This window comes from Cyprinus carpio, chromosome A4 (genome assembly GCF_018340385.1).
Source record: "Cyprinus carpio isolate SPL01 chromosome A4, ASM1834038v1, whole genome shotgun sequence".
NCBI lineage: Eukaryota > Metazoa > Chordata > Actinopteri > Cypriniformes > Cyprinidae > Cyprinus > Cyprinus carpio.
The window spans coordinates 11690437-11717426 of NC_056575.1; the positions used below are offsets into that span (position 1 = coordinate 11690437).

At 39.4% G+C, this 26990-nt stretch overlaps 1 pseudogene; it reads left to right on the plus strand.

Moving 5' to 3' along the window:
- On the plus strand, positions 1–25082 carry LOC109097363 (annotated as a pseudogene).
- The last annotated feature ends 1908 nt before the right edge of the window (positions 25083–26990 follow it).

Genomic DNA, 26990 nt, shown 5'->3' on the forward strand with positions numbered 1-26990 from the left:
TGTGTCAAAAAGCAGGAAGCGCACATTTTAGGAGCGCACAATTGGGTTTTTAATAACTGGATTTCTTTGGGGTACCTCACTTAAGTCATTTGTCTTTGTCTAGCAGGAAATAATCTCTGATGTCTCTTTAAATTTTCTCGAAGACAATATCTGTAAGTATGACGTCTTTTAAAATTAATTTACGTCTAACTGATCAGAAGTCAGTTAATAATCACCACTACTGTAGGCTGATTAACGTAACCATATTATAAATGTAAGTCTGTCTATAAATTAAGTCGAATAAAGTTTTCTTCTTGCTAGACGTCCCAGTAGTTTCTCAGCTGAACTAATATAATTATATTTTTTGGACGCGTGCGCTTTCTGACATGAAATATTCACAACATTTTATTTAGCACACTGAGAGACCGCTTTTCTTCTTATTCAGTGACATGGCCATAAGTAATACTTAACAGAATATCCAAATCAGTATTTAAGTTAATAAAGTCTTAGTTTTGGTTTTAGACTACTGTTTAAACAGGAATGCTACTCATCATTATCGTTTGAATTGACTGTTTTTTACTATACAGCAGGTCGCGAAATAATAAAAATATCAAAGACAAAATATATTATTTTTAAAGCGTTTGTTATTGAACAAATTCATCTTTTGTGGAATCCTTCCGCTGGATGATATAGTGCCGTGCTTAACTGAATGTTGCGCAGCAGGACGTGTTCAGAGCTTCTACTCAGCTGTTATTTAAGTGAAATAATTAGTAATAGTTATTTATTAAAAAAATATTATTATTATTATTAAAACGTTAGTCTAATAAAACATCCTTCCTCTATAAAATATAGTCTACGATGGCACAACTGAACATTGCTATGCATCCGACTCAGCCCTGGGGGGTATTCCAGAAAGCAGGTTATGTGACATACCCGGGTATGTTTGAGAGTAAGTAAGCGGATAACCTCAACTTTCGGTTCCCAAAAACGAAAGTAACTTTCAGGGTATGTTAGTAGTCATAGCAACTCACTCTCTGAACTTAACCTGTTATGTTGCAGGGCTAGTTCACTTCAGCGAGCCTTCAGTGGGCGTGACAGACAGCGCACAACATTATATAATATTACAATATGTAATATAGCCTATTATATATATATATAATATATATATATATATATATATATATATATAATTATTTATTTTATTTGCCTATATAAGAGTTATCTGTACTATATTTGATATGTTAATGAGGAAGCGCTAATTTATAATAAATAAGGTAATATATTATTCTAACATAATTATTTATTTTATTTGCCTATATAAGAGTTATCTGTATAAATTATAAAAACACTATGACAAGGTAATGTTTAAGTTATATATTTATTTTTATTTATTACATGTTATATTATCTCACACATGGAGCGGCATTTTCTATATTCTCTAAATTCTAAATCAAAATACATATCTGATATGACTTAATATATAATTAGCATAAAACAAACAATATAATTCACATTCTTCTCAGGGATTAAAGATTAAATAGAAAAAAATAAAAATGATTGCACAGCCATCAATTAGGTGGCGATATGCACTAAGCATGTAAACAACTAATGAACAAAAGAGGAAGAAAGGAACAGCTTGGCGTGCTTTTTCTTAGTGTCCGTTTTCATAGTGACCCGTCAATTCGTCGCTCTGTTGAGAATGTCTTGAGTCTTAATCAGGAACATACTCTGAGTTGAATGAACTTACTCCCGGACGCGTTTTTGGAACCACATACCTCAAGTAAGCAAGGTTTGGGGTTAATCAACCGAGAGTTCAGGGTTTAGTTCACGGTAAGTTAACCCTGCTTTCTGGAATACACCCCTGCTGCAGTGATATGATTCAGCTTTAGTGGTTTTTATGTGCTGACCAATCAGCAGCTACTAAAGCATTTAAAAATCAAGGAGCAGGTTGTTGCCCAAAATGTAAATTTCCAAATGGACCATGTAGATGTACGACTTTTTTTGACTTTTTTTTTTTTTTTTTTTTTGCATTACAGAATTCTCCCATCATAAAGGCCTGTTCACACCAAGAATGTTAACTATAAAGTTTTTTGTTTTTGTTTTGCAAGAACATGCTGCAGTTATGTCGCCTTCCCCGAATCGTCCCACTTCCACAAATCGCTCTGAAAGTGGTCCAGTGATGTAGTTTCTGTTGTTATCGTTACAACTGTGGTGTGGACTTCTTTATTCTCACAGAATTATAGAATAGTAGAACTTGGCGTGAAACGGCCTCAGGTCTTGCAATGTTCTGAGTAATTCTAAAAGAAATAATCACGGTTACTAAACCAACAAAGTGTTCAGAATTTGGGTTTTTGTGTAAAATGGTACCTGGTTTAGTAATTAAAATGCTTAAATCTGTATGCACTCTCCAATATAGTTCAATGCATCCTGCCCTGTTGCACTGAGTAACTGTCAATCAAGTGCAGCGTTCCTCAGAAGAGCACCACAGCTTATGTGGAGATGGAGGAACGTGCTCGGAGCTGCCTGCTGCGCTCCAAAGACAATCTAGAGCAGGAGATTAAAGTCTCCTACTTGATGGACCACATGGTCAGCGACGGCATCTTGACGAACGATGAAGAAGCAAGGGTGCTTAACAAGGTCTGTTGTGGTGTTCAACATGCTGGCTTTTTATGTCTAAAAAAGTGAATGTACTGTAAGTCAAGTTTTTCTTTTTTCCTGCTTCTCCAGCCTACTAGAAGAGAACAGGCTGCAGCACTGCTAGAGGTGCTATTGATGAAAGACAACAGGGCCTACATCTCCTTCTACAATGCGCTGGTCAGGGAGAGTTATGGAGATCTGGCCAACCTCCTCCACAGTGGCCTGCCTCTCCTCAGCCCTGTGGGAAAGCGTAGCTTTGCTGATAGAGTGTCTCCCTCTGGTAACCACTTTAGCCACTTGGACATGTATGAACTTGTTTTGGAAGATGCTGGAGGTTTTTGTGTGCTTTTATTCTAGTCCAGGCGATTCTGAGTGAAGGTGGGGTGCCTCAGAGACCTGTGGTGTTTGTGAGTCGACCCGCTCTGCTCAACCTGATGCGGGAGAAGCTGTACCGGCTGAAGAATACACCAGGCTGGGTCACTGTGTTTGGCATGGCAGGCTCAGGGAAGTCTGTGATGGCTGCCGAGGCTGTTCGAGACCATGCCCTTATTAAGGGTAATGACTCAACATTGTGTTTAGGATTTCATGATTTTCATTATTTTTTAATAAAATGTTCATATTTTTAAATGCATGCCTTTCTAATATTTTATTCGGGTGTTTCTTGCGATTTATGGATGTATGTGTTTATTTATTTATTCAATCCGTCTTAATTCTGTTTGTTTTTAGTGTTTTTTTCTATTTATTATTATTATTTATTTATTTGCTTTTTTAATTTTATTTTATTGTAATTATATAATATATTCTAAAAGTGATGGTGGACAAATTATTTCATTTTAAAACGATGTGAAAATATGTTTTAAGAGTACTTCTAATAGACCACAGGGCTAAAAGTGCTCATATAACATTTTATTTTCTCTCTGTTGCTCAGAGTGTTTTCCTGGTGGTGTTCATTGGCTTTCTGTTGGCCAATGTGAGCGGGCAGACCTGTTGGTAAGGATGCAATCTTTATGCTTCCGTTTGGAGCGGAGTCAAAGTTCAGATGCCAGTCAGCGGCCACCCTGCTCCGTGGAGGAGGCCAAAGAGCGTCTACGGTTTCTAATGCACCGCAGGTTCCCCAGGTGAGTGCAGGAAGGATGTGATTACAGTGCACTTTATTTGCACAGAACATGTACTGTACATCCATTGATAATCAGCCCTTTTCTCCTTTCCTTTTCTGCTATCAGGTCCCTGCTGATTCTGGATGATGTGTGGGACAGCTTTGCTCTCAGGTCCTTTGATATCCAGTGCAGAGTTCTTCTGACCACGCGTAATCGAAGTCTGGCCGTCTCTGTGAGCGGTGAGAAGTTAATTTTAGTGCATCCAGTTTGCTTTTCTAAAAAAGTCTAGGTTAATCCATGACTAGGTTGGATCTTGTGCTTGCTTGCGTATGAAATTTGAATGAAATTCAAGGCAACTTCTGAACCAAATGAAATTACGTAAAACTCTTGATAACCGAGAGCAGCTGTTCTTGGAGATAAGCCATTTTCAGCTGAGGTTATGAGAGAATTGTTCCTTTGTCTATATTGTTGCGGCTATCTTGCCTAATTCATTTAATGTACTAATTTCATTCAAAAGTAAGGGTTCATACTGTTTGTGTGTTTGCTTCTCTCTGTTTGTGTGTAGGTACAAGGTTTGAAGTGCCCGTTGAGAGCGGCCTAGATGAGGAAAAAGCCCTGGAAATTCTTGCTTTGTATGTCAATGGGAAACCGCAGAAACTTCCAGAAGAGGCCCGTAGCATTGTGAGCGAATGTAAAGGTACAAATCACCCTTTTTATGCAAAACTGAAGCAAAAGCTGATCAAACATGACTCGGTCACAAGAACAGCATTTCTCGTCCACTCATTGTTAATCAGGGTTGGGTATTGTCAGCTTCCTCGCTGTACAATGTCATATTCACTTTAAAATAGATGTCTTGCTTGTAACTGGTTCTGAAATTATTTTTAAGGTTAATAATTACAAGTTTAATTAATTGGCCTTAAATTAATTTATTTTTATTTCGTACTGTGTTTTTTTATATATAATACGCTGTATTTTTTATTTTAAATATATATATTTCCTTTGTCTATCGCTTTGGAATAACAATTCAGTAATAGTATTTAATACTATGGTATAATAATGAAGTACCATCAGTGAGCTACGTTACACCTCTGACCATTGTAAATGTTTCTCGTCCTGTTAGGTTCTCCTCTGGTTGTTTCTCTGATTGGAGCTCTATTGAGGGAGTTCCCTGACCGCTGGAGCTACTACCTGCGACAGCTGCAGAAGAAGCAGTTCAAGCGGATCCGTAAGTCATCGTCCTATGACTATGAAGCTCTGGACCAGGCCATGAATGCCAGTTTGCAGGTTTTGGAGCCAAAACACAGAGATCTGTACAGAGACCTGAGCGTTATGCAAAAATACATCAAAGTGCCTGCTAAGGTCAGACAGAAAATCTGTTGCCAACTACTAAAGTAATGGTAGATGCAGAATCAATGTCATTTATATTATTCATAATTTAAATTATACTTACAAGTGGGACACAAGGATGGATATCTTTTTTTTTTTTTTTCTTGTCGGTTTTTAAATAATTTTATTTCTTTCATGCAGGTTCTGTCAGTACTGTGGGGTCTTGAGCCGGAGGAGGTGGAGGACGTCCTACAGGAGTTTGTGAATAAATCTCTGCTGTTTCGAGACTGTAACCAGCGACCGTACCACTATTACCTTCATGATCTGCAGAGGGACTTTCTCGTCGAACAGAATCGTGATCAAATTGCTGTAAGTTATGTTGTACGTCTTTTTATGAGAGACCGCCGGAGAACAAGGTCTGAATTGTTATTTCCTGTAGGAACTACATAAAAAGATGATCCGTCAATACCAGCAATTCTACAATGAAAGGCCACCTAGCTCTGGAGATATAGACTGTTTGTATTGGTACCGCTTCCTTCCATACCACATGGCTAAAGCAGGACTGTCTAAGGTAAAAATATAGTCTACAATAATATTTCCACTATTCTGGAGAATATGTAGAATCTTCGAATGATTACTGTTACATCATGAACATTCCGTTTTTCTCATTTTCAGGAGCTTTATTCACTGATGTTTTCCTTGGACTGGGTCAAAAAGAAAGCTCAGATTATGGGATCTGCCCATCTTATCAACGATTATGTAGAATATGGTGAAAATACTAGATGAAGAGGTATTTATGCTGTTAAACTTTGATTGTTATTGATGTTCCTCACAATTGCACATCTTAAAAGCAATAGAACATTCAGAATTATTACATTCACATTTTATTGCTAATAAAATAACTGTCGTGATCATCATAAGCCTAAATAACACATCACCTCTTGTTCTGTTTAATGATGAATTGTGTTTTTTTTCACACAGAATAGTGAGGTTAGACTGCAGTTTCAGGAGTTCCTGTCTTTAAATGGACATCATTTGGAGCAGAGGCCGTTTCCTGACATAGTGCAGTTGGCTCTGTCTCAGCCCGTGTGTTCAGAGGTTTACAGACAGGCCTTGATGCAGGCGCAGAAAAGGGCCAGCAGAGGGCAGCTCTGTCTGGACTTGGTGTATGTATCTCACACTGCCTCACACAGTATCTTTCATGTAGTAGATCAGATTGAAAACAGATTTATTTTGATTGAAAGCATGTTTTGACTTTTTAGGAACAAAAATAATCAGGGCAGTTTGTCCCGGCTGGTCGTGCATCCTCAACAGGGATCTGTCTATTATGCTTGCTTTTCCAAAGATGGGAGTAAAATCGCCTCTTGTGGGGCCAACAAGGCGCTGCGGGTAAATATCCATTTGTGTCCCACTGTTTATCCTGACATTATTTGTAGTATTATGACATCCCAATTTGTATCTTTTTTTTTTATTATTCAATAGGTGTTTAAAACAACCTCTGGAGAGAAACTTCTGGAGTTTCAGGCTCATGACGAAGATGTTCTGTGCTGTGCCTTCTCTCCAGATGACCGTTACATTGCTACCTGCTCCAGTGACAGGAAAGTCAAGGTTAGTGTGTCTGTCTCTTTGCCTACTTTATTTGTGGATCAGTATCTTTATGTAGGGTAATAGTTTGCTACAGAATTTCTTTTTTTATTTTCTTCATCATGCCGTTACAAACGTGTACTGTTTCTTTTTCTTTTTGTTGCTTGACAGACACGATCACACTATACTGTCGATATGTGGGAAAGTTGTGTGTGAACTAGGGGTGCATGATAAATATCGGCCGATAATTAATGCGCATCTCGTCAGTAAAGCCGGTTCTCTAATCAGCGGTAAATTCCATCAGGTGCATGATTTCACATAGAGCAGCTGTTAATACACAGAGCCGTTGTTAACTGACAAGCTGCGCAAATCCACGTTTATTGTCAGTTAACAACGGCTCTGTGTAGTAACCGAGGGGATGCGCATTAGTTATCGGCCGATATTTATCATGCACCCCTAGTGTGAAGATTGTTCAAACACCAGTCAGGAGAATGAGAAGTTTGTTTTGTGTTGTAGTTGTGGAGTGCTGAGCAGGGTACTCTTATCAGAGAGTTTGGGGAGGAACACGAGGAACAGATAAACCACTGCCAGTTCACCAACACAGGCCGATGTGTCCTGCTGGCCACCTGCTCAAACGACAAATGCACCAACACTAAGGTGAGATGGTTTTAAGTTTTTAAGTTTTATCAAGTTATTTCAATAGCAACTCCAGTGAAGCATTTTCTCAGAATGATTCAGACTGCTAACTTGTGAATTCATGGCTATTTTTGAAATTCTTTAAAAGATTCATCTCGAAAGAATGTCCAGTGTGTAGCGGTGCAGGAAGCAGGTGTGTAGTAGTAGTAGTCCTCCAAAGAGTTTGATAATTAAATCTCATCTGCAATTTTTTCTGCACCCTCCGTTTCCTCTCGTTATCCACATTTAGAGGCAGATTTGGTGAACATGAGTAATGAGAATGACAGCTGGTAGGACGCTGTCTCGGAACAGCAGAGGAGGGGAACGGGGCAGCCGTGTTAATTTTTACGGCTTGTGAAATTTGCAGAGAATTGTGGGAGATCTGTAGGAGTGTGACAGCAGGAGTCTGCAGTTGAGCTGTATTCATTTGAGGGTGCGAAAATGGAGAGTGAGCAAGCATGGGTGTCAAAAACGTAATGAGAGCACCCCCCCCCACCCCAGTGGAGGTGTGAGCACAAAAGGGGCATTTTGTGGAATATCTCTGGATGAGGAGTGAAGGAAACACTCTGAAATGAGATTTAGAGAACGTAACGGCAGATGTGTTGAACACAAAACAATTCCTTCAGACTAAATATATTCTTCTCTTATATAGGCTGTCCTGTTCAATAGACCCTGACAGAGTGATCAAGACCCCTACACAAAGCATACGTTATCCTTTCTGATTCTATTCGTCTTACCTTTTTGCCCTCTTTCTTTTCTTTCTGTCTTTGTCTATGTCTTGCAGCTATGGAACCCCAACAAGCCGACCTCTCAGAACACGATGTTTGGACACACCGAACCTGTCAATCACTGCTGCTTTTCCCCTAACGACGCCTACCTTGCCACTTCATCCAGTGACGGCACCTTGAAGGTTACTTGACTGTTCCTTTGCTTTATTTGATTTATTGTCTAGCTGTTTTACTTGCCTATTAATTTTATTTAATTATTAATTTGCTTGGTTATTTAATACATTTGATTAATTTATTATTATTTTTTTTTTAATTGTTTAAATTTTTAATGTATCTTTCTTTTTTTATATGTAAGATTGTGTGAGATTGTAGATCAAGTCACATTTATTAGAGTTTCAATCTACTGGATCATCTTCGGTCAGTACTGTACAGGTGTTCTCTTATGTGTGTTTCTTGCACTGTTGTCTTTTGTATCTTTCAGCTGTTTGGGGTGTCATCTGCGAACGAGTGGAAATCAATTGATGTCAATAGTTTTTTCCCAGAGAGTGACGATGAAATAAAAGCCATCGTGAAATGCAGCACTTGGTCGGCTGATGGCTCACGGATCATTTGTGCTGCCAGAAACACTGTGTTTGTAAGTGATTTTATGAGTGTTGTTGTGAAATGAGTGGAGTTGGCATTGCCACTCAATATTTTTGGTTTGGTGCCTGTAACAGCTTTTTATGTGTGTGTGTGTGTGTGTGTATATATATATTAATCTGATTCACATCAATCACACAAACACTTAAATTTAACAGGCATAATCTTATGATAATGTATTCAAATGTAATGTAATTCAAATAAAAGCATTCATAAAACACAAATTTCCCTTTCAGCTATCTACTGAAGTTGTTGGAAGTTTATTATTATTGTTATTATAATTTTTTTTATTCCTATTTTCCCTGTGCTCATGGTTTTGTCAGCTCTATATATTGTCTTTGTATCGTGTAGGTGTTTGACGTAAAGACGTCAGACATGCTGCTGGAGATGAAGACGAGTCGTCTGAGCACAGTGCAGTACTGCCACGCGTGTCCCAACAGCAGCCTGCTGGCCGTTGCTCTCTCTCATTACACTATAGAGGTACAGCACACCGAGAAGAGAAAAAAACAGTTTGTTAAATTACTCTGTAGCTAGCATTTCTAAACACATTTTGCCTCTTCACTTAACTCTGGTAGTGTTTTTGTTTCTATACCATAGTTTTGTGTGACCATAAGACCAAGATCTTTAATATTCGGTTGAAGTGATTCACTTAAACTATCACACCTGCATGTTGCGTTGCACCCCTTGTACCCCTTAGTTGTGTTTTAGCTTCTGTGTCTAAGGGAGGTCCAGGTGTCTTTATAGTACACTGCTGTTCATAGGTTGGAGGTTGAGGTTAGTTGTTTTTTTTTAAGCTTTATTTAAATCATCATTTATTTGATCAGAATACAGTAAACAGTAATATTGTGAAATTATTTAAAATAACTTTATTTCAATATTTTTTAAACATTACTAAATTCTTGTGACAGAGAATCTAATTAGAGAAAAATCTAATTTTTGTAGATAACAAACCCCCACCATTTGTTTTTTATAATAGAAAGTTTAAAATAAAAAATGCAGTTCAAAAAGTACTGTTTATTTGAATATCATTTGTAACAAATGTTTTTTTCCTGTAGTTTGATTAATTTAATACATCCTTGCTGAATAAAAGTATTATTTTAAGAATCTTACTTATTCCAAACATTTGAAGTGTTCACATGACATGCAGATATGTTGGTTATTATTATGAATGAACAATGTAAAACATGGTATAAGTTACAATTGTTCTCGTTGATCTGATTGTTTCTACTGTTCTCATTTGTAAGTCGCTTTGGATAAAAGTTTTATCATATTATTAAAGTATGTCTACTTTTATACAATTCTGATTTGTGTTAATATTGTTAATGTTGGGATGTGTGTTTTTTTTTTTTTATTGTTTTTTTTTAATTGTGGAACTTTGAGACCAGTAAAAAGAACACTGAATGCAACGGTCATCTAAGCTGGGTTCATTGTGTCCAGTTTTCACCTGACGGCTCACTCCTGCTGTCCTCGTCCTCTGATCAGACCATCAGGGTAAGCTAGCTTCGGGGGCTCTCTTACTGTAGCGTGACAGTTTTTTGGCAGTTACACTTTGAACAATATTGACCTGTTATCACAACAAGTGTTAACGCTTGTCTAGCTGTGGGAAACAGATCGGGTTCACACCTCCTCTGCTGTGGCTCTGAAGAGGGATTCTGATGTTCTCTTCTCCCACAGTGACGTTACAATAGTGGCACCAGACAGCAGAAACCGATTACAGGTACGGTCCACCAGAGACATGCGCATCTAGTGCTAGCTTGCTGCTGTTTTTTGTTTGATTGCATATATATGACATGAAATGTTGCATTGTGGTCGATCAGGTACGGACCGGATCAGCAGGTGCCATCCTGTTTGAGAGTGAAGAGTTACCTTCCAGGATTCGCTGTACGTGTATCAGCAGAAGTGCTTCATTTGTGGCCCTAGGAACTGAGGATGGAACTGTACAGGTATTTTACCTGTTGGGATATCACCATCTCCAACTGTCTCATCCTTATATTATACTCAATTTATTGGGTTTTTGGATGAGCATGCAAAGCACTCTGGGTAAAAATAGCCTTCAGGATGCTTGTGGGTGTTTTGACTCACCTCCGGCAATGAGATTTGCCATGGCTGTCAACTGCCCTCTAATCTCTCGCCCTTCCTTTCCTGAACCCGTCCCTTCCCTTCTCTCCCTACTGAATGTCATTGTGCTGGAGGCGAGTGTTGTCCTCCTGTGTTGCACAGTGTGTGTACTGTAGTGTAATAGATGTGACTGGTACGTCGGTTACAGCGTGGACGCCTAGAGGTAACCGCTGACTGATAGAATAAGCAGTGTGTTATCAATCTTACGTTACACTCATTTACTGCCAAACAACCTTTTATTTAGATTGCTCCTCTCTATCTCTGCCTGAATGTCTCTGTGCACCTTAAAGAGAGATGGACTTCCCTTCATCTGTGGTGATGTGGGTACCAATAAGATGCACCAGAGGGCACCAGATTGTTACTGGACTGTGTAGAGCTCAGCATGGCAAGCATGAACAGCTCACTACTAAAGCAATTGTCTTGCATTGAAAACAGTTAGTCTGTAATGGAGGGTTTCTTGCATGTCTTTTTCCCCCCAAGGAGACCGCTGGCATTATTGAAGTGAGAGGAAAGATTGAAAGATGAGGTCTTTTGTTTGTGTATATGTGTGCGCAGACAGGAAGAGTGAAAGTTAGACAGTTTCTGAAGAACATTGGATGGAGAACCTTGCAGCTGCTGAACTTGCAGCGTGATTTTGTGCTGGCACTAGGGCTAGAGACAGGTACAGTACTGTGCAGGTATGGTGAGTGGCAAGTGTGTGAAATGTTATGGGCTGTTCACACAGCGATTATTTATGTGACTTTCCTTAGTGTTTCGGAAAAATCGATTTGAAATAATGCTGTCGAATGTTTTCAAAGAATGCTGAAAAAAAGTTTCCCTCAAAAACATTGAGCAACACAGCTCTTTTCAACATTAAGAAATGATTCTTGAGCAACAAGTCAGCATATTAAACTGATTTCTGAAGAATCATTTGTCTTTAACACTGACATTTGTTATTTTTGTGTTCTGTACACATTCATCCTTGATTTCTATAATCTACATTTTCACAGCATTTGATCACGCAAGACCAGAATACCAGCCCGCAAGCACACAATACCTATTATTTACTTTTCCAAAACACAGCAAACTCTCCCGTAGCCCCAGGCAGCTTTTGAAGTTTGCATTTTGAAGCTTTAGATGCAACTGAGAGGGCCGATAATCAGTCTGGCTATCCTGAATGCCAGACACAGAGGAGCAAACTAACTTAAACGCACTTACATGATGTATTAACTGCTGAAATATGAGATTATAGCTGTATATGAGTTTAATGCAGGGTGCAGTATCTTAGATATCTACGAGATATCTTATATCTTGTAGATAAAGCATTTGTTTTTTATTTTTATTTTAGGTAATGTCAATATCACGTTGTCCCCCCTCCCTTTCCACTTTAACTTTTGTCATCTCATACATCTCATTTTTTTCCTAGATGTACGGGTTTGCTGAATTTTTTTTTTTTTGCCATCATATTTGTCATTATTTTTCCTCCCTTTTTAAAAGGTTCATTAGTTTTTTTGTTTTCTCTCATTTTTAGTAGTGCAAAGCAAAATACTTGTACACAATCAAGTAAATGCAAATAAAAGAAAAAGTTGAAATTGCATTTGAACAAAGTTTTACATTGTCTGTCTGTCTGAGTATTGAGGGTTCCATCTGGAAAAACATTATCAAAGCTCACAGGTCACACTAGGACCGTTCACCACTGTCAGTTCACTGATGATGGTGAAACCCTCCTCACATCCTCGGAAGACACCACTGTCCGGGTAATTCACTTCTAATTGTTTATAATGTGGTCTATTCTGTTTCATTTTTAGTCAAATATAAATAAATGTCTATACTAAATGTCATTTGTCACAAGTTTTTTTTCTTTATTTTTTGAACATTATTTACCAAACATTCCTGTATATAAAAGCTTATTTTTGCCCCTTTTTTGCCTTTTTGATTAAAACCTTTTATATGGTATGTATTTTCTGGCTGTGAGAGAAAGTCACACTTGCAGTTTGCAGGTGCAATTTAGTAACTAGACCACACAAAGGTCTGCAGCAGCTGTTGTTAGTTTGAGAAGTTTTAGGCACTGGGTCATAACAGGGTACATTGTGTTGTTGATGACCAGCAGAGAAAGTGTGAGCAGGGGAAAACTGTTTACTAACTGATAGTTATGAACTGCTGCATGCACTAGTGTTGTCATGATTCCATAAACGCATGGTTGCGATAACTATACCAGCTGAAGTATGACGATACCAAGTAACCACGCGAAACCAGCAAATTGTACATATTATATAATGCCGGTTTCACACCGCACGTGTAAGCAGGACATTTTTGGCGCCCATTTTTTTGGCGCCCAGGTTAACAGGTTAGAGTATTAACATCGCACGCAGAAGCGGCGCAGCAGTTCCGTGTTTCAGCCACCATATGACAATCAGCACTATGAAAAAATAGGCCTAATAAATGCACGAAAACATGTCATCATTGACAGGAGTTTTTGCCCAAGTCACAAAAACTCATCTAAATTAATAAAACTATATTTAAAAACTACACCAAAACATTAAAAATAATATTATAATCAAAAACATAAAAAGTCATCTTTATATATACATTTCTTTTCATGCAACAAACAGTGCCAGTGTGGAAGCACAAGGAGCACGTGCAGCTCCCGCTCTGCATTTGCACAGCTTCTGTACAGCCTCAGCTCTACTTGCGCATCCAAGGTGCTAATTCTACACAGCATTTTGTGCCATTAAAGGGCAGCGCAGAAAGGGTGACAGTACAAAAAAGGTGCTTTTGTATTGTTTATTTGAAGGAACAAGTGTTTGAACGTTTTAGCAACTGCCCCACATACATTACTTACGGTAGAACTATAATGACGATACTACCGTTTAAAAAAAAAAATACATTGGCACCACTGGTATTTTGGAGCCTTAGTATCGCCATACTACCGTAGTACCGCTAAACCGTGCAACCCTAGCATGCACATTAAAATTCTGTAAGAATGGATAGTGACAGTCATTAGGACATGTAGTAGGATCAAAGTTTATCACTTTGAACCAAAATCAATACTTCAATGCTATAAGCTTAGCAAATCTGTTTCAGGAGACCTTAAATGTCAAAGTTAACTTTTGAAAGGATGTGCGTTGTCTTCGTCTGCAGGTGTGGAAGTGGAGGACAGGTGAGTGTCTGGTGCTGGAGGGCCATAAGGAGCCGGTCAGGAGGTTTCACCTGTCGAACAGCTCTTCTTCCTCTCACCTGTTCTCATGGTCGTTTGATGGCACTCTTAAGGTAAACTGAACCTCTACCAATGTTTCTGCATTTGAATGAATCAATCTTTAGCACACACAGAGTGTGAAGGATGACATGAAGACCACATTTAACACTTTTTCTATAGACTGCATTGCTTTCAGGGCAAAACATGGTTATCAAGGCCAAACTGTGGACTTGACAGCACAGTCAATCATGATAATTAGGAATTAGGCATTCAGTTAATCACTTTCAAACAGCTTTTTTAAGATCTCAACAGCAGAAGTTGTTACACTTCACCCCAGTTCTAATCAGCCTTCTGTGGGAAGGATTGTTTACATGATCCATAACTTCCTGCCATTTTCCACAAATAGGGTACAAAAATGGTCCTGAACCTCTTAAATTTGGCCCATGAAAAGAGGTGCTTAACCTTGATTCAAGGTTGCAGTAAATTATAAAAGCTTTTCGATTTCCTGTTCCATTTGTATGAAGTCTAAATAGTTTTGAATAGTTTTTTTCTAGCAATAGAAAAAATTAAAAATTAAGAATAGAATGGACTGTTTTTAAAACTTACAACACCAAACTGATTAACAGGAGTGCAGATTTAATATGAATTAGGCTTTATCTTTGTAGGATCTACTGTAGCATGGTTGTTTATAGTGTATAGTAAATTCATGAATTACGAAACTTTATTTAATGTAAAAGTTTTAATCGTAAAATGGTCTTTTTAATATAGAATTGCATATGATTGTGTGTGGTGTTTTTTAAAAAAAAAATAATAATTTTTGTTGGATAGTCATATGTGGTGAAACGGGCCAAAATAGACACAGAAAATGTTTAAAACTAGCAACCCTTCATATAAATTTTTTTCCACTTGTTTTTTAGATAAGTTTATAATTGTCATGAATATCAAAGTTTTAATTGTTTGTCAAATCATGGCAAATCTTGTCAAGTGTACCATATTAATGCAAAGCTCCTACTGCCACCTTCAACAAATAACAAATTACTCTCTTCTTTTCTCATTCGTTTCTTTTTCTTGCAATCCTGCAAACTCAACAGAGGGCATATGCTGCAAGACCTTGAGTGTCATAAGGGTGCTGTCCTGTCATGTGATGTGTCCTCTGACGGACATCTCTTTGCCACCACATCGGCCGATAGGACTGCTAAGGTCAGGAAACAGAGGGCACAATTTCATACATCAGATTAGTGTCAGTGGACAAGATATTGTTTACATTTAACTCTCAGAGCTTTTGTTTAAATCCTGAGCTCTGACTGTGCGAACACCTGCTCCCATTATACTGTTATTTTGTTCAGTCTAGGTGTGAGTCTGTGTTGGGAGGTGCTAGGTGGCCTGGAGTATCTTTACTGAGCCGTGGGTGCTTGCGTTAATGACGCCAAAAATACTGCTTAATTAACTTTGTGTGAACGCAGTACAAAGCTCACAGATACACGTACACACACGCATAGTACCCTCTGTTTGTGTTATCAGAGGTCAGAGTCCAGTTTGCTCATCTGAGAGCATAATGAGATGAAGTTCTCATTCCGCATGACACCGCGCGTTGCTTCTACCAGAAAACTTTTCTAATGAGATGCCATGTTCACTTCTGTCTGCCAGATCTTCTCATCGACTGGCGAGAGAGAGGACGGCAAAGTGAATTTGGAGAGCAGATCAGAAAAAGCATTCATGCCAAATGGACCCACCGCAATTAATGACTAACTCATGACTAAAATTAGAGATGGAAAAACAAATTTCAAGCAGCAGTTTTGATGATTTGCTCAACTTTGTTCTGATTCCAGTTTATATTAATCATTTCACAAAGAGATCTCTCAAAAACGGCATTAGAGCTCTTCAAATTACTTTAGTTTTGCACTTGTTCAGTTAACTTCATAAAATGGCGTATAACTGCCGATTTTGTTTCCTAAGGTGTGGAACAGTGCCTCGTGGGAGATGAATTTTTTGCTGAAGGGACACAAGGACTGCATTCGTAGCTGCCGTTTTTCTTGGAACAACAAGCGACTTGCGACGGGCGATGACAACGGAGAAATTAGGGTAAATAAAAACTTAAATTAAAAGGAATAAAGATCTGATTGTGGCCTTAATAAAACTTCAAAGGGATTTGGGTATGTGTTATGGTAAGGATTTTTGATATTTGCGACCCAATCCCTCCTTTTTTATTGTATTATTATTTAATTTATTTTTTTAACCAAGAGATTGATGCCTAATCTCAGATCTTTTTGGACAGCAAGTGTTTGCAACAGTTCTACATATTAACTGCACACTTGTTGTTTTTTTTTCTCTCATTATTGGGGACAATAGTTCCCCTAATTGAACAATCAGCTAAACAGAGTTATAAAGAAGTTGAAATGGCAAAGCTAATCAATTACAGTGAATTTCGGACATCTGTGAATGTGAGCAGATAATATGGGCTTATTGAGAGTTAATGGAGCTATTAAGAGAAGTGATGCAAAGACAAATACGTCTCCACACAACTCGGCATCGCCTCCATGTCAGTTCTACCAAGCCTTCTATCTGAGCTTTTTTTTTTTCTTTCTGGGAGACAGGCCCAAGTGCTCAGAACTGTAAAGGAAATATCTACCTCATCAATTAAGGATGCTGCTCGCAAAGAGAGAAAGTGAGAGAAAACCACAGAAAGAGAGAAATGCTGTGATGTTTTAATTCTATGTCTTGTGGTGCTTTTTCAAAGCTCATGTCTCTATGTAACACTGTTTACTGCCACAGCTAAATGTCAAGTCACACATCACGGTGTAATATCTGGAAATCAGGCTTTAGTGCTGTAAAAAGGATATATTTGCATTTTCTCACAAGCGATTTCTGATTCATACAAGATGCATTATAAATACACTTTTGTGGAATCAGTGTTGTGCCGTATGCATTTTGATAACCCCCTTCTTTTGTACTAATGTTGTATTGTGTTGTGTATCTTAAAGCTGTGGAGCATGCTGGATGGAGCTCTTCTGAAGATCTGTTCCCGGGACACCAAGGACTCCATGGACTCTTTCCACGGTGGATGGGTGACTGACCTGCACTTCTCCCCTGATAACAGAGTACTGGTCTCTACGGGTGGATACATCAAGGTACACGTATTCAACAGATGATGTCACTATACAAGCAAATGCTTCGCGGCAGCGGCTCACACTGGAATAGAGCTGTTTTTTGTTTGGCTTTATTTATCCTGAGAATGCTGCATATGCATTTATGATTTAGAGCTGGGTAAAAATAATAAAAGATTTGTAACTTTGTTTTATTGGTGAATTAAAAATGCAGCATAATCAGTGTAGCCTGATTATTAAGACTTATGAGCCTACACATGTCACAGATTATTATAAACACAACCATTAAAAATTTACAAACAATAAAAATAATTAATAAAATAATATTCCATTTCCTTGCATATATAAGTATTATACCTTTATTAATAATAATACTTATTATTACAGTAATATTCCATTTCCTTGCATTCTTTCTGAGGCGTCATGCAAAAGTGCAACCAAGATGAAGTCTCACCAGTCTCTTGTTTGTTGTGACGTCATGACTATTTCATCTTTATTATCAGGCAGACGCTTGTCCAATCGCTCATGTCACAGAGGCACATTATCATGTCAGGAACGGAGCGAGACTAAGTTCCATCATCAATGTCAGCCATTATCCATCACGCATTGTGACTGCTTTATTAATACACTCAGAGCCGTCTGTACATTGAGTAAGTGTCACAGGCATAATGATGCTTCATCATGCATCAATCTGTCAGTTTATCAAATGCGTCTCCATCGGCTGCACTACGCTCCTGACTATCCTCTCGAGCGCGTGAGCGACGGATCTGTCGGAGACCCAATAATAAGCTCTGATTGATCGCCAGCTGTCCTCACACTAAGGATCTCGCTGTGTATAATATCGAATGATAAATTAATCATCATAAGCATTGGTTCCACATCCCCAGCCATACCTCTTCATCGGACCGAACCAAACCTGCCATAAATCTGCAATGACCACACAAAGGAAGGAGGTGTATAAGACGTGACGCGTTCTGGTGCACTTTCCTCTGTAGATGCACTTCTGTTCCGATTTGAGAATTAATGTCACCTGCAAGATCCGGTTATATATCAGAGCATATGTTGTTTGAAGTCGCAATAGATGATTTGTAGGTTTCTTTGTAGAATCCTGTCCATATTTAATTTCCTGTCCATGTTGTCCCTTGCCTTTATGTCAGACATGTGATATAGACAAACTTTGACATTTTCAAAGCAAAATTATGATCTGAGACATGACCTAGCAGTTTGCACATTTATTTGCGGGGTTCGTGAACCAGCACAAGTTTGAATTCAGCCTGCAACGTTGTCCTGTTTTCAACATCTTCTCTTCTATCACCAATTGTCCCTCAAAAAGATTTAAAAAGCAGAATGAAGCAGAATATTGTCAGGTGTCATAAAGCAAAGGGACAGCAGCCTGGTTTGCTCTGTTAAACTCTCGGTTTAGCTTGTCATTCAGATGGCAGAAAGAGTCTTGTATATATCACCATGCCTGAGCTTTTTTGACACGGCAGCTCTCTGCGTTCACTTTGAGGTGATCTGCCTCTCAGCAGAATCTACATCTTTTGATGTCTGCCTTCTGCAGTTTGTCGTTGACACATTTCTATTTGTATCGAGCTGTCAGCTAGGCTTGTTCTTTGACATCATTTGCAGTTCAGTACAAAAACCGACTTGACTGGCCTGCCGCCATCCACGTTTAATCTCACGGTAACAGATCTTAGTTCATCTAAAAATCAATCAATTATTAATAGAATATAGCATTACATAATCAAAATTAATAATATTCATATATAATTAGTAACCTTTTGTCCTCTGTTTTCCAGACAGTGAATCCCAAAAAAACTCCCACACTGGCGAACAAACTTTTTTTTGGGTGCATGTCCATTAAGTTTAATAATAAAAAAAAAACAATTTAAAACAATCATCAACCAGTGTTAAGGTGCAATAACGCCACCTGTGTCTGAGTGTCAACCATATTGCATATTTTTATTGTAGGTGTAGTATTAAAACAAAATCAGTTTCATTTAATCATCACTTTTATCATCAATACCTATCAACACCCCTAACTGAAACAAAAAAACATGGTATTAATCTGTTATTTTGGGAGCATTTTGTCCTTTTGTCTCTGTGTCTGTCCTCATTGAGACAGCACATGTCCCGTCTCCTGTCCAACCCACTTTCATCCTTAGAGGACAAACCAGCAGGGCATCTGTCTTTTTATACAGTTTCCTTGTCTGTTTTCCTTCAGAAAATCTCATTCAGTCTCATTCATCAGGATGTCTGAAGTCTGACACTTTTTTTTTATTTTTTCTTAAATTTAGCCGACATGCAGGAAACATGCACAAAGAATGATGCTACATGCATGAGTCTGTAGAAATCATTTTGCCCTTCACTCTGAGAGGTAAATGTTTTCTGTGTGTGCTTGTGATTTATAAAGGCTTCTTCCCATTAAGCTTTTACTTGGGGTGCTCCGATTGATCAGCTATCGATCGCTATTGGCTGTTAATTGCTTTGGGAAGTTTGACCGGCGGTCTCTAAAGGCCGAACTCATTAACCAATCTCAAGCTGACGACGCTCCTGCTGTGAGAGGTTTGGCATGACATGCAGCGGCACAGTCTAAATATCTGTCTGGCGTGGGTAAAATAAATATAATGCTGAAGGTGAGGTACAATTCATATTTCTTTATTAAATAAAGTAATTTGAACACTTTCTCTGAGATGTAATGTCACAAACAGTGTGTGTGATTCACCGCTTACTCTGTCTTTCCCTCTTAAAATGCTCAAATGGCTTCAAATCACCACATCACATCTGCTCTATAAGCACAGTTGACACAGGAATTGTCACTTGCACAATCGAGGCAGTGTTGCATCGTCATTAAAGTTTATAGTTTGCATTTCTTTTTAAGTCTTGCCAGTGTTTAAACCATTCAGCGCTCATGCACTCGAAGCACACACAAATAAGGCTGCCTTAAATACAGCTCACGAAATCAGGCTTGCACTGTGTGTAAGCTATTGTGCAACAATATGCAACTGTGCAACCAAATGTGCAACCATTGTAAAACCTAAATGTTTGATAATGTAGTGCATTTTTGTTGAGAATTATTTTTTTTAAATGATTATAAAAAAACAAGAGTCAACTGAGAGGGGAACTTACCCCTATTTTCAAAAATGAAATTCAGGCTCTGAATGAATGTCTGTAAAAATCCTAATTGGAGCATCACTACAAATAATTCTGATAAAAGAAGGCTTCAAAAAGATCTGTGTCTGTGATCATATTGGCACCCTTAGCTTTCACTCATAAAAAAACAAATGGTTATTGTAGCAATGTGTGTGCAAGTGACAAAGCGCTCCTCCGCATGAAACCGAAATATTTCCTGGAGGAGAGGAGAAATGGATGAGGAGGTCAGCCAGGATATTACACCTTTAGCGAGGAAGAGGCTCAAACGCATTAAATCACACTGCACGACTCCCTTTCTTTCACACACGTATAGTGTTGTTTGTCCTCTGGAGGGTTTGGCTGCTGTTGGGAGGCTCCTAGTAATTCACACACATTAGCTCCAGGGCATCCAGACCTTCCCCTCTACCAGACCGAACGTTTATATCACAACGATTTATTGCTTCGAGCCCCACAACAGCATTCACCTGCAAATAAGAGACTGTTTATTTCCTTTGTTTCTACTCAAACAACGGTGAGAAAAAAAAAGATGCTTTTGTTTTGTAGCCGTAAGCAATGCTAGACCCAAAGGCATGACCGAAACAGCTGTTTTTGAGTTTTTTTCTTCACAATTCCTCTGAGGTGTCTGGATGCGTAAGGGAGATGGGCTTATTCTCATCTTGTTTGGCATGTTTAATCCAAAAGAAAGTTAGACTTCTTGTTTGTAGGTAAACAAACATTTCCTTTCGATTTTTCCCATCCCACTTTTGGTTGTAGCCTTTCATTATTTAATAGTTTCTGAGAGAATTCATTCTTTTCAATGTTTGCCAGTGGCACAACATGCTCTTGTACTGTAGGAAAGCCTGACACGGATTGCAACACCTGTCACTTGAAGGCTCTGCTTTCTTCATTTCTCTTGAGCACATGTAACACAGGAAGTACTGCTTTGCCCGACTATTATATAAAATGTAACAGTTTATTGTTTGAATGGTTCAATCACCTGTTCTGTAAAAGTGTGGTTCATATGCTGTATTCCAAGCCTTTTGACAACACTATGACAGGTTTTTGTGAGTAACAGAGCAGAATTGTAATTTAAGGGGTTTGCGTGCTGTTTGGCTGAGTAGATTTTTAATTTTTTTTTTGTTGAATTGTCCCTTTAACTCGCTATTAAAATGTCATCTTGCACAGTGTAGTGAACTCGATGAATCATCCTGCGTTTCAGTTTTGTTCAGAGGGGAGATGTTTGACTTTGAGAGAAATGGCTTTTTGTCAGTTGTCGGCCATCGAGAAGACGACCTTGAGTGCAGATATAGCTTTTGACCCATTTGCTCACAGCACCTCAAATTTTCAAAGGATTTTAAACGCCACAAGTTATGGTTTTCATTTGCCCGTAATGACTCAACTTTGACTCTATCTGGTTGAAAGTGATCTGAATGGTTAGCTCGGGGCAGGCAGGCACACGCACGCACACACCCGGTGCCATGACTCAGCGATTCGGTCCAGACTCCCGGCAGATGACCCGTCAGAGCGCGTTCACACAGGAAAAGATGCTACAGAGGTCTGACGGCACAGCACACACTCCCGTTTCTCTCACAGTGGAGGATACCTCTGTACTTTGCACAACACAGACAATAGAAAGAGCCAGAACAAAGACAAACAGAATAAAAGAGAAAGAGATTGCAGGAAAGAAAGAAAAGGCATTGTGTGTGTGCATGAATATTTCAGCCCTTGGATTTTAAATTAATAATTTAGCTTTAAAGTCTGAGGTGGGTTCCCCTGTTCTCTTGGTTTCTCCACTGCTCCTGTGGAAGTGTAGTTAAACAAGGTAAGTGATGTTATGCTTACATAATGAGATTTTTTTTTTTTTACTGCAGGCCAGATAAGCATGATGGAAAAAAGTCAGATACTTTTGAGTTGTAGAGTCAAAAATGGATGCTGTGCTGCTGCTGCTACCTCCGTACCCTCGGGCATGTCGCTCAACTTCACCGCCACCCCAGGGTCAGAGGATGACGACTGAACCCTGATCTTCTGACCTCAACCATCCCTGTCTGTTTGTGTGTGTAAAAATGTGATTTCTCAGGAGAAATGCAGTTCTTCGCTTACTTAAAACAGTTTTTTTCTTCTTATTCATGCAACACACTGTCCTTGAACCCTCTCTCCCAATTGAGACACCGAGGTCCAGACAAGTCGTGTCCCCTCTCATTCAGATCTTTTTAAAGAAGCTTCTGGAAATCCACCCAGTCTGCTTTGACTGCACACAAATATTTTTTTTTTTTATTCTTAGGCATTTAAGGCGCACAATTGTGAGTTTAAAGACAAGTAGAGTGGATGGAGCAGAACAAGGACAGGTCTGTCTCTCCCTCCAGACTGTACTACAGTGGGTACCATGTGAGAAATAACTCCGCTCTCAGAATTAAAGATGCGCCAAAAAAAAAAAAACACCCATGAAAATAAGAGCAGGAGAGTTGGCCTTGGCCTGGTGAATAATTTAAGGAGGTCTTGTTTCTTTACTGGTGAAATTTTTCTCCCGTTCGCATGATGGAATTTCTTAGCCTGAATTTGCAGGGATTTTATGTGCCCTGTGTGTTTTTTGTGACCAGAATATGAAGTTTGTGTTTGAAAATGCTTTTTCTCCATCTGCTGTCGCGTTTGGTCCATTGCCTTTATGCTGACGTCAGGATGATGAGGAATGAGTTTCAACGCAAGCATACGGCATAAATGTCTTATTTATGCATGCAGTGCTATTTAAGCGATTTTGACTTCCTTTTAACAGATGCACTAGCACTAAAACAACAGCGCGAATCATTTGACAGATGCAGTGTGAAGATGTACGAGTCTAAAGTTTGTTTCCTTGACACAGGGAGACTTTAACTTTTCAAGAATACAGTGCATGCTCATCCAGCAGAAATAATATATCTGTGTTAAGCCCTATTTGGACCGGATTAGTTTTCCACGAGGAGCTCAGGTGATTTTGTTAATCCTGTCCGAATGAAAAACAACTGCATTTGCAAACTTAGCCTCGAGCAATTTACCTACCATCCATCTGCATCGCTTGCCATCAAACGAGCTTCTGTTTGGAATGTAGTTTGAGGAAAAAATATTCAAGCAAAGTGGTCTAAATTGGTGTAAAACAATTTGAGTTGGCTAGTACAAAAGTGACATCACATCCGCAGACGTGCTGCTTTACTGTTAATTGCATCCGTTGAGGACAGGAAATGTACAGTATGTTCCAAACATATCAAGGTTGAAATTTTTAAAGCAACTGTATGTGTGTGTCTGGCCAGCCCACCTTTTAGTGCTTTTCTTTTGTTATTGCCTTGAGTATTGCCCATAGAGGCAGAGCAGACTATTTTAGCCGAGAAGCCAGGACATCAGGGAAAGTAAAAAAAAAATTTTTTTAAGAAACCGTACAAGCAAAGCAATGTGCTGTGTCTGAATGAGGCAATCGTGTCCCTGCGTAGTTCTATATTTGGAGGTTTGGTACACTTGTCTGGTGGTGAGTTTTCAACACAAAGCTGTAAGTTGTGGAGAATGAGTTTGTTAAATGCAAATGAGACCCGTTAATTCACGGCAAGAGCTGCGTGATTAATGAGCCTGTCGGGGGGGACGTGTTTGCGCATCTGCACCCGGAGACCATAAAAACAAGCGCCGCGGTCGAAGGCATCTGTCGTTGTCGTCGCTGACGGTTTGGCCGGTAGCTGCTCAGTGGCCTCATTTTCTCAGCGTGCCAAAGTAACAATCACGCTGCTCAGGCGCCGTAACCCTCCAGTGTTGGCACTCATTTAGCAGTTCTGTTAACATGCATTTAATGACATTTCCTTTGCTGCTTTTTTAGAGCATTTCCGTGCAGCCATGGGGGACAGAGACCCTCAGGTGTCAACGTCTTAAGTTTTCCAAATGATGTGCCATTGAAAATGCTATAACGGTTACAATGACACAGACATTGAACCCAGGGAATGTAGCTCACTGCATTTTTTTTTTTTTTTTCCATCATAGTGGTGGAGCACGGAGACCGGCGAGCCCTTGCAGACATTCTACACGATGGGAGCCAATCTGAAGAAGATCCACGTGTCACCCGATTTCACCACCTTTGTCACTGTGGATAGCATCGGTATCCTTTACGTTTTGAAGAAGGTTGAGGGAGGAAGCCTATAGATGTGGTTTCATATAGAAGTCCTCTACAATTTTAGGAACAAAACATTTTTAGAAGACACTTGGGAGTGCAAGAAATGGGTTTTTGGATGACTTCAAATTCAGTTGTAACAATTTTTTAAAAATTCTTACTGATGTTTCATAATGCTGTATTGAATAATCTGTTCTTTTCTATGACAATGTCTTTGTACTGTCGCAATCGAAGCCAAGTACTCTGACCCACATTAACAAAAGCCTTTGTTTTTTAGAGAGCACACGCAGCGCGGCCCAGTGTCCACGCGTTTGAACCAATGCCTTAATGTCTAAGTAAATGTGTGCAAAGAAAAAGCACATTTTGGGTGATGTGCTTAAGGTTTGATTTGTGACAGTGGCGTTTCACACAAGGGCTTTAAGCTGGCTCGCCAATTAAGTGAGGAACACTATTGTAACCTTGTTATGACTACATAATTTATATTTAATGTATGTAGAGAGATGCACTTATGGGGATGTAGCGCAGTTTGTGGGTAGATCTCTCAGCGAGACTAAAAGAAAAACAAGGAATTACAGATTTTAAGCATTGTTTAAAAAAAAAAAAAAAGGTAAATGTGTAATGATTCAAATGTGAAGTGCTGTAACCAGAGTACAGTTTGTCCATTCAGGTACACCACTGGATTACCAAAAGGTGAACATGTAATTGTTTTTGGTGCTTAAGCACATTGTAATGTGAATATAAAATGCAATACAATCAATGGAGACCAAGGCATGTAGTCTGACTGTCATTGATGGTTTGACTTTGGTTAACAAATATATTATTGGCACATTTGTTCTTCCCCAGTGCTTTTACACCACGAAAGTTGATGCATTTGATTTTTGCATGTCTCAGGTAAGAAATGTTAAAAGGCAGAAACATTTTGAGCTTGTATGTGTAAAAGGGAAGGCAGCGCAACGCACGGCGGTGCTGACACAGCAGTGGTCACGCTCTGTCTGTTTCTGACACTTCCTGTTGGCAGCTGGCTGATGAAAACAGACACAGCACTGTTATGTTTAAATGTCATTGTTGAGCAGAGCTGAAGCGGTAGACTGTTAGTTGTCTGCAAATGCTTGTGAGAGGTGTTTTTTGTGGTAAGTACGAAGATTTGAGGTGAGAGGAGGCAGGTCTGTGGAGCCCCTTTTCTGTATGCACTGATCACACAATGACATTCTCATTCACCACAACAGGCCACAAACTCACATCGCACTAGGTTGGGGTCCTGTTCCTGGAGATCCATCTTCCTGCACAGTCCACTTCCAACTGTGATCAAAGGCACCTGTCTGTAATTATCAACTTTTTCTGAATAACTTAGCTGCTTGTGGGTTTCTAATGACCTTTGCTGGTAGATCCACAAACTGGATTGGGCACCCCTGCGCTACATTTCCCACAGGCCTGCTGTTCAATGATATCACCCAAACCAGCTCATCTTTGGTATGAACAAGAGTTCCCTCTTTTTTTATAGCTCTCCCTTACTGGTGAAATTGTTGCTAGAGGTTCAGTGAAAACTCAACTTTCTCTAAACCATTACATAACCCATCACAGCATCCCCCAGCTGATGCCCCCTACAGTCAAAGTCTGCTTTGTCGAATGCTTTTTTTTTGGCCTTTTGCAGATGTAACAACTGATTTTTCGGAATAGGCTAGGTGCTTTTCTGTTTTATCCCTTTCTTTAGTATGTATTGACTGTTGAGGTACAGAGATCATTTGTCTTGTGCATCTCAACTACACATTTCAAACCATATCTTAAGCATTTCTTGGAAATTGTGTCGACAGGATTCTGCAAGACAACACAGCACAAATCATAGCCAGTCAGAAAAGCGCATGAATATACACATCTCAGATTATGCCTGCCACACCTGCAAGCACACACTCACTTGAACTCAAACCCTCTTAACCATACAGTACTAGCACATAATCAGTACCTGCATTATCACTGTAATAGTCAATGGACACTGTATGAGGTTAGTCATGTGCACCGGCATCATCTGTCCTCTGCCCCCGCTCCCTGAACCTTGGCCTGAGAACGGTTCCTGTCAGCTGCTTGCACTGTTGGTGGCTACTTTATTGCTCGCTCTCGTCAGGTCAGGTGGCACGGGGCCGACCGTGAGCGCGTATGACAAAAACACAGAGAACGGACGCCAAAGCCACAGGTCAGCGTGCCATTGGTCTTCCCTGCCGCATCCCTCTCAGCGTGGTGGCGTATGCCACTGTGACAGACGCTCGTGGAACTTTGGATGCAATCCCCTTCCCAAACATGATCCTGATCCTGCTGCGAGCAAAGCTAACTTGTGGAGGAAATACAGTACATGCTATGTTTGTTGTTAAAGAAATACTTCACCCAAAAACAAAAATCCCAGTATCAATTACTCACCCAAATTACACAATTTAGAGCACAGAGGGCCGACACAGGTCCTGGATGGCCACCATCCTGCATTGTTTTATCCTTAATGGAACGCCTACAATTGTGAAACAATCTTGAACACTTGGGTTACACTTTTTATGTTTGTTAGATTAGGGGTGGAGCTAAACTCTGCAGGACAGTGTCCCTCCAAGACCAGAGTTGCCCATCACTCATTTACATCCATTGGAGGGAAAAAGAAAAGTGGTCTGTACAACTTTTGTACTACATTCAAAGTCT